A 9,983-nucleotide genomic window follows, 5' to 3' on the forward strand; every position below is an offset into this window, starting at 1 on the left:
AAATTTATGAAGGAGATGTTTTATCTTAATATAACAAATATTGAGAAATAGAGAAAGAAGATTTTGAAAGCCTAACAATTTAATCTTTACTACTTTTCTGTCTGAGGATGGAAACTCAGATTAGACACTCATGCAACAACTGGAATGACCCAACCATGTTCTTCTTCCACCTGGGCTCCAGGAGTGAAGTTCAAAAGACAGTGTAGCAGTGACTCACACATACACAGTGCTGTTTGAGGATAAATTGGTATAATTCCTTTGAAGGAAAAAATTAAATGCCCTATAGGTCAAAAACCTTGAAAATGTATATATACTAACGATTCTACTGCTTGGGATTTATCCAAAATAAATGATCAGATAATCCAGGTGATTAAACTAGAATCAACCTAAATGTGAACTGCAAAAGACTGATTAAATAAATAAATACCCAGATGGCCATCATTGCTTAATTCCAACAGTGAAACAATTGTTCTAAGTCAGGGTGAAATAGAGCAGTTTTTCTGCAGCCCCGGAGATTATGCACAGGTAGTCTGTGTGGGTAGTCCATACTTCACATTTGATGAGATGCTTAAAATGTGTATCTCCTCAACTGTGTCAGATAGGGAAACTGTTCCACTATGGTACATATGGCTGTTTGCCACTATGTTCCTCCAGTGGGAAGGTTCAGTTTGGTTACCAAGTAGGAAGTTGCTCTTTACACTTAACAGAATTTTAAATATTCATTGTAGAGCAAGATATAGAAGAAAGATACAAACTGTTTTCATAATAAGATGGTCCACAGAAGTCACTTTGCTTTACCTATGCCCTAAAGGGGGAAAAAAATGATAAAAACTAGCTAACATCTGTCAGAAGCAGAGGTATGAGTAAGGATTTTTCAGAAAATTATATAAAGCTATCACAATCATAAATTTAAACTTTTCTTCACATATAGGTTATATATCTTTTTTATGAATGCTTTTACACTTACTTCAAGTGTTAAAGTGAAAACCAATTGAAGCTAGAAATTCTCACAATTTTCGTGGAGTGCTACCCTTGAAGGTTTCAAACGTCTGCTCATTACAGTTTTAAATGCATTTATTTAAATCTAGCATGTATTTCCCCTTTCTACCTGTAAATAATGCTTTGGTAGCATTAAAAATCTACTTCAGAGAAGTCACTATTTCCTCAGAGAACAGTAGTCAAAAATCTCTTATTAGCCCGCTCCAAGAGCATCCTTCTCTACTTGAAGAGATGATTGGCTCTTGTGCTCCTCAGGAGCAGGTACTTGACCTTAACAACTCTGTATTCCAGCAACGCCCAACAGTAGAAAATACTAAACAAATATTTGTGGTTGCAAGAGTACCCTGAGACAATCCCTTTCAATGAAGTCAATCTATTCATCATCCCCTGAGTACATTTTGCCCCTTTTCCCTGCCTACAGGTTGTCATCCGTCCTACCACTTCTCCTGAACACCTGGTGTCACTATGTCTATTATCTGTTCCTGGTTAGCTGATGCCACCACTTTTCCTTTCTTAAGATGCATTGGGATTTTTGTCCATGCCGGTCCCAATGTCACACATGTTATCTTGCTTATAAAATGCCTCTCACAGTCACACATTTTATATATCAGCAATGGTTCTTCCTCATAAGTACCAGATACCAACCCTGGTTAACAAAAGTGGAAGGGAGCTAATTGGAAGAATATCAGGGTGATGAGGCTCATACCATTAACAGGAAGCTGGTAGACCAGGCTTCATTCAGACCATGATCCAAGAGAATTCAGGAAGGATAGGATTTACAACGTAGTGACCACAGCAGTTTTCCAATAGCTGAAATCGTGGTCAGAATATAATCACAGGGACAGTTTTTCTGGAGTCACACGAGTCCTTCCCAATGTCTTAGCAGTGAACAGCCAATTGACAGATTTTAGGTTATAGACAGAACCTCCTGCTCTACTAGTGTTCCAGAAAAAGAAAAGAATGATCTGGCCTTCGCACCTTTCTAGAAAGAAGGGAGCAGGGAGTGGCATGGAATTCACACACACACACACACACACACACATACACACACACACACAGGGAAAGGGGTTTCCAGAAAGGAAGAAGAGGGGTCAGGATTGGATAGGAAGGAGGATGGATTTGGAGCAGCCATCTCTTTACTAAACTCTGATTCCCTGGTTAGTTTCCAAAGCGTAGGAAATAGCCTTTATACTGCTACATCTGTTCAAAGGGCTACAAAAGCCTGGGGCAATAGATGGCCAGATATTTACTGGTAGGAAGGGACAAAAGGGATGGAGGAAGAGATGATATCAATATTTGTTAAAATTGTGTAGCTGGGTTACATGTATGTACAAATACAGATATTATTACGTTGCCCGAGCAAGTCAAAGCCAGGTAAGCAGAACTATCCAGAAAGCTACCTGTAAGGCCTGTGTTCCAGGTGCACTGAAGTTGTGCAAAAGCTGGAGAAGCCCACATGTTAACAGAGAATTTATATAATAATGCTGTTAGTGCAGTATCTACTAAAAGTATTTAGTAAATTGTAATTATATTTAATAGTGGTTTATTATCAGAGTTAAGGTTTCTCCACTCATGCAAGAGGCAGGGTGTCCTACATTTGCCTTTTTAAAATTTGCCCTTAAAGGATTATCCAGCTTGTCCAAAAACTCCAGAGAAAAGACAAATCTCTTTCCATTGGTGAGGAAAGACTCTTTGGTAAGTTTTGGATGATCTAGTGGATATCAAACAGGTTAAAGTATTAGTAACCGTTTTTAAACAATCAGACAATGAATAATCTATCCAGCTGTTAAGTTGGGGAAATAAAGGGATGCCTGGTGGCTCGGCAGTTGAGTGTCTGCCTTCGGCTCAGGGGGCTCAGGGTGTGATCCCAGGATCTGGGATCGAGTCCCACAGTGGACCCCCTGTGGGGAGCCTGCTTCTCCCTCTGCTTATGTTCCTGCCTCTTTCTCTCTCTCTCTCTCTGTGTCTCTCATGAATAAATAAATAGATCTTAAAAAAGTTGGGTAAATAAAGTAATAAAATGAGTTGACAACAACAAAAAACCCAGTCCTCCCCAAGTCCAGAAATTCTGATGGCAAGTAAATGCATTCATGAGACTCATTTTATGTAATATTTTCAGTGTTCTGGCTCTACTTGGTTACTTTCTCATTTTAGAGTTAAGATACCAAGTAAAGGGAAGATGAGAGTGCCAGGAAACCCACAGGACTGTGCCAGCTGCCAAATGCTGACCAAAGTTGGAAGGTCAGCAGTCATCTGTGGCAGATGTGCTTCATTATGATAAACACTTGAATGCTGGAAATGGTTCTGTTCTCAGATAGTTTATAATTCAGGTGAGGGATAGAAGAGTCAGGGAGCTTTACTGCTGGGAATCTTATTTCATATTTGAGAACAATTAACCAGCTGATAAACAGGCTTTTGTTTTCCTCTGAATGGCCAATGTCCATTCATTTGGGACAGTATCTCGTCAAATGGGCCACAATAACAATAAAGTTTATGTATCTTGGCTCTTTTCTCCTCTAAAACCTGTAGTAGCCTCCTGCATTGGAATCAAGAACGAGAACTGAGCATGCAAAATAATTATTTTCCAGAATTCACCTGATGGTGAGGCTATGGAAGATTATCTTGTTTTGAACTGGAAATATGGATGAGAAGTGCCTTTTTATTTCAATGACTCTTTATTTTTGTATAATCAGAACATGCCTTGTAAGCCACAGTATTCTCTATTCTGTGTGTTTATATAGCTTAAATACAAAGAAAGACACAACCACATTTTAAAAGGTGTTCTAAATTTTAAAAAAGCATATGAGAGTCTCACTCTCTGAACTACCTTGTACCCATTTTCTAACTACTTATTACTGATAATCCTGAGAATTTTTTGTAATGACTTAATGTCATTTGTCATTTACAGTTTGTTTTACCACAAACTGTAAATTTTACATGTTCACTTTATTTTTTCTTTTCACCTATACATTTTCCAGTATATTCATATTCATCTCTCTTTTTTTCCTCTATTCAAGAAGGTCATTTGTTCCTGCTTTGGCTTAGTATAATATTTTCATAAGTGAAGGTGATACATAATTGTATTTTTTATTCTCACAGCAATGATTGAAAAGAAAAGCCACCTATATCCTCCTGCTAAGTTTCCCTTGAGAAGAATGAGCAAAATGAGCTCTATAGCCTCATAACCATGGAAGGGATTTCCTGTACAATGTTCACAACTTTGGCAAGGTAATGATTAAGGCCTTACAACTTCTTATAAAATTTCTGGAAAGATGGAAATTACATGGTTAGATTTATGTGTTGACTCAGATATGGCCAGATCAGTTTAAGAAGGCAAAATAACGTAGATTTTCATTTATTCCCCAATTAATATTTATTGAGCTCTACTATGTGCTATTTGCTCAAGGATAGAAATATGATTAATATTTGGCTTCAGTTCCCAAAGACTTAATAACCTAGCATGTTCGATTGTGTTGTTTGTAGTAGTGGTAGATAGTGGTGATGATCGGTGATGATCTTGGTTGTGGGGGAGAAGAATTATTGGGAAGAAAATATATCAACTGAGACCTATACATATATCACCTGGACCTGGAAAATGTACACTAGTTTAATTCCTCACTTCATCTATTACCACAGATTTGCTTAAATGTGATATTGATAATTATTGATTCCTATCATTCTTAAATCCCATTTATATTTTAATGAGCCTCAAGGTTCTCAAAAGATTTCAAAGGCCAGATATAGCATGATGGGATAAAACTTTAATCAAATGTTGGAAACTTCTCAGTTCCTACTCTTTTTGGGAAAGTGCTATATGCTTTATAAGAAATATGCTCTTTAGCATAAAACATAATTTTCTTGAGGGAATGGGACATACCTGTATATATATGTATGTATGTACCTAAAAATATGCAATATACATATGTATACATAATGCTCTTGCACATTCCTACACATCTGGTGTGAATCAATGTGGTATAGATCATATATACAAAATGATACTTCAACCCTAAATCACAGATCACTGTGGAGTAGGGTTAGTCAAAAGGTCATTATCAGATTCATTGTAAAGTGAAATATTGAACCTGTTTTAGCAAAAAAGGAAGATGATATGCATGCTCTCAATACTGAAGATAGAGAAAGGGAAGAGAAATAATATCGAGGACTTAATTTGGTGAATAATTTTAGGAAATGCAATATCCATCCAACACTTTGACTTCAGCCAGAGGATTAGGGTACAGCCCTATTTTCCTTAGGCTGAAATCTTTATGATGAAGAATGACTGCTCTGACTATGAATTTATTTTCCAGTAACAATTACTTTTAGAGTATCAAGGACTCTTGACTTCTCTTGTTTAGCAGTTCTACAGTTTACCTGTTAACTATATTTGGCCTATTTGGTAAATAGCTGTTAGGAACCGAGAAGTATTTGTTGCTTTTATGTGACTAGCCTTGGGCCAGGTTTTACAGAGCAGAGTGGAAATGTAAGACATTATTCTTTCCTGCAAGGCTATTCTAATATTATCGGGTAGCTATTACTCTCTGGCAATATATTTGAAAATATAGTTACTAGTGATATGGAAAGGGACATGCTATAGGAAGACCTAGCCTCTATCAAAGGGCTTTTTAAAAACTGGAGGAAAATAAAGTACCAGCAAGTAGGAGCCCCTGCTTCTGGCCTGTGTCTTAAGCAGCTCTGCACCTTAAAATGCCTTCCACCAAATTTTTTAAGATCATTCCTAGAGGCTAGGAGTGCCATCCAGGCCAGGCACCGTGAGTTCAGATCACAGTATTTCTTTCATGGGATCACATGAGACTGAGCAATGAATCAGTGATGATCTATTGATTTTAGGTGAATCTTCCTCAGTTTGGACACAGGATGAGTTCAGGGATCTAGGTTACTGATAGTCCACCTGTGACCCTTAGACTTGAGCTGTATCTGTGGACCCCATAGTCAGTTCTCACCCCTCTGTGTTCAGAGCATGTATCTCCTCTGATCTACAAGCACCAGATGGTGGCAGGGTGGCAGTAGATAGCCTTTACTTTGTGGTGACCTGGGACAGTTACTCTATTCCTGCCACAGGCTTTGCACTGCACATCTGGCAGATTTCGGGACTGGCTGTGCCTGTCTCCTCCAGGGTTTCCCAAAATGTTGTTTCTCACTGCTAATCAACCCTTCTGATCAAAGTTCTCTCTTGCCTATGATTGATTCGATGACATACTTTCCTGGGTTAGTCTTAATTAAGCCTTGTTGGAAATGGGATGGACATTCCTTCTTTGAAAAGGGCCATTCTTCTTGCTCAGCTCAACAGCTTTAACCAATCCTCCCTTCCAATGTGGAAGGCAGGCGTATGGTCAACATTGGAAGGTATTATATTCTAGGAATGAAATGATTTTAGTTCAAGATTTTGAGGGAAGACATATTTGAAAGATGTCTTACTTATGTTTAAACTACAAAATTCTGTCCGATAAGAGTAAAAAGAAAATGAATGATAACTCATACTTTGCTGCCTACTCTGGGTAAGACTTGCATTTATGTGTGGCCATCATCAATGAAGTGCAGTTATAACCTCTGATAGTCCATTGAAGTCATTGGGTGATTCAGCATTGTGAGTAATGATATAACTAAATAAACAGTGTTAGGGAACTGCAGTAACAGAAAGATCTATCTTGTTTCAATACAAATGCACCCTGAAGAGCTATAGCTTTATGGATAATAATGGCATTATCACCTTTTTCATATAGTGTGAGGTATGAAATTATTTAGAAAATGACATATTAGATAATAAATAACATGAAGAGATTGTTTCTGAATCTACAGAGGAAGAGATGGTGTCTTGAAACTAAGAAGAATCTTCATATATATTGATTGGACAATAAACAGATATTCTCTATTTCTTCTCTACTCTGCCAAGTCTTCTAAGTCTTCATTTCTACCTCATATGGACCCATACATTTAGTAACATATCTTAAATCTAATTGTTTATACAGACAGAGGCCCTACAAAAATACTTATCCAGAGTACCGCACAACTAGGAATGGATAAATGTATCAAAGGAAAGCAAAATTATATCAAGAATAGTTTTGAGGGAATTCTCAACTTCATCATTCTTGCTTCCCTCAGGACAGAATCATTGTTTTCCTAGTGCTGGACGTTGTGGTTTCTTATACCAACTGACTCTTGGCTCAGAATGGCGTCCTCTTCTGGGGTACCTGGGTGGCTTAGTCACTTAAATGTCTGACTCTTGATTTCAACATGGGTCACAATCTCAGGGTAGGTCATGAGATGGAGCCCTGTGTTGGGCTCTACACTCAGTGGGGAGTCTAGTTGAGATTCTCCCCAGCTCTCTGCTCCTCCCCACCATGCTCTCTCTCTCAAATAAAATACATAAATCTTAAAAAAAAGCATTTTTGCCAGATGAACACCCATACTCACAATTTTGAAATGTCTTCTTTTAAGAAACAAGAAACAAATGAAAGCCAGTGTTTTATCATACCATCTACAATGAAGACAAGCTCAGCCAAGTTAAACAACTCAAATTTGTGGTTAGGTTAGTGAGGCATGTTCCAGTTCAGTCTCCATTGTTTGTTTAGTATTGATGATTCCCTGAAATCCACACCTTGCAAAGAAAAATTTGGGTGAACTAGAGCATTCCAATAAGCCTATTTTGTGCAATTTGCCCAAGTTTATGATTAAAAAACAAATAGGAAAGTAGATGCAAGGTAGCCCAGTTTTTAGCATGATTTTGATTCAGTAGTAAATATCTACTACTACATCCACAGGATAGTCAATGTTAGATGTTAATGATGATCAGGACTGTTGGGCCATGAGGTAATGATATTGTTTAACCTTATATGTTAGTAGAGCGTATGAGTATAATTTTGGAACATTTAGAAAGATATTTAAACTTCAAGGGAGTCATTAAAAACTTGAATACTTGTAACATTGTTTTTTTGGTGTTTTTTTTTTTTTTAGATTTTATTTATTTATTCAAAAGAGACAGAGAGGGGCAGAGGGAAAAGCAGGCTCCCTGCAAGGAGCCCGATGTGGGACTCTATCCTGGATCACGGGATCATGATCTGAGCCAAAGGAAGACGCTCAACCACTGAGCCACCCCGGCGTCCCTATACCATTGTTCTTTGGTGAATTAAAGTTGTCCTTAGGGGAGGAGCTGCTGTTGCCAACATAGGGCAATCCCACAAACATATACATGTAACCACAAGGTAGAAGACATATTTCAGGAATTCAGAATAGTCATTGATCACCCCATGCCACATATTTAGACATATTTTTAAACTCTTCAAATTTATGGAGTATGCACATTGATCTTGTTCCTGTGAGAGAATTTACAGTAGACAGTGCAACTTTTCTTTGAGTAACCGTCAAGTATTGCTTTAATTAATATTTTATTTTACTACAAATGCTAGATTTTAATTTTTTATTATTAAGATTCAACTGACACACCCTGTTGTATTAGTTTCAGGTGTACAACATACTGATTTGACAACTCTATACATTGCTCACCACTGTAAGTCTAGTTGCCATCTGTAATCAAACAACATGTTACGATGTTATTGACTATATATATTCTCTATGTTGTACTTTTCATCTCCTTAACTTGTCTTATAACTGAAACTTTGTACCTCTTAATCCCTTTTTGACTATTTTGCCTACCTCCTTCCACCTCCCCCATCTGGCAACCACCAGTTTCTTCTCTGTATTTGAGTATGTTTTTGTGTTTGTTTTTTAAGAATCACATATAAATGTGTGGGAAATATCAGAAAGGGAGACAGAACATAAAGACTCCTAACTCTGGGAAATGAACTAGGGGTAGTGGAAGGGGAGGAGGGCCGAGGGTGGGGGGGAATGGGTGACGGGCACTGAGGGGGACACTTGACGGGATGAGCACTGGGTGTTTTTCTGTATGTTGGTAAATTGAACACCAATAAAAATTAATTTATTTATGGTAAATTGAACACGAATAAAAATTAATTTATTTATAAAAAAAGAGAATCACATATAAATGAAATCATATGGTATTTGTCTTTCTCTGTCTGACTTATTTCACTTAGCATAATACCTTCTGGATCCATCCATGTTGTCTCAAATGGCAAAATCTCATTCTTTTTTTTATGGCTGAATAGCATTCCATTGTGTGCATGTGTATACACACACACAAACACACACACGTATACATATACCACATTGTCTTTATCTATTCATCTATCAATGGACATTTAGGTTATTTCCCTATCTTGGCTCTTGTAACTAATGCGATAAACATAGGGGTGCATACGTTTTTTTTTTTTTTTCAAATGAATGCTTTTCTTTTCTTTGGGTAAATACCCAGTAATGGAATTTCTGGATCATATGATATTTCTATTTTTAATTTTTTTGAGAAACTGCCTTGGTGTTTTGTACTGTGATGGCACCAATTTACAATCTCATTGACAGTGAACAAGACTTACCTTTTCTCCACCTCCTTGCCAACACTCATTATTTCTTGTCTTTTGACATTAGCCATTCTGACAGGTGTGAGGTGGTATCTCACTGCAGTTTGGATATACATTTCCCCGATGATGAGTGACGTTGAGCACCTTTTCATGTATCTGCTGGCCATCTGTATGTTTTCTCTGTAAAAATGTCTATTCATATCCTCTGCCCATTTTTTTAGATTTTGTATTTTTGTATTTTGGTGTTGAGTTGTACAAATTCTTTATATATTTTGGATATAAATCTCTTATCAGGTATATATTTGCAAATATCCTCTCCCACTCATTAGTTACCTTTGATTGCTTCCTTTCTTGTGCAAAAGCTTTTATTTTGATATACTCCCAATAGTTTATTTTTGCCCTTTATTTTCCTTGCCTGAGGAATCATATCCATAAATATATCACTAAGGCCAATATCCAAGAGATTTCTGCCTATCCTTTCTTTTAGGAGTTTTATGGTTTCAGGTTCCATATTTAGATCTTTAATCCGTT

The sequence above is a fragment of the Vulpes lagopus genome, chromosome 4 (genome assembly GCF_018345385.1).
Source record: "Vulpes lagopus strain Blue_001 chromosome 4, ASM1834538v1, whole genome shotgun sequence".
Classification (NCBI taxonomy): domain Eukaryota; kingdom Metazoa; phylum Chordata; class Mammalia; order Carnivora; family Canidae; genus Vulpes; species Vulpes lagopus.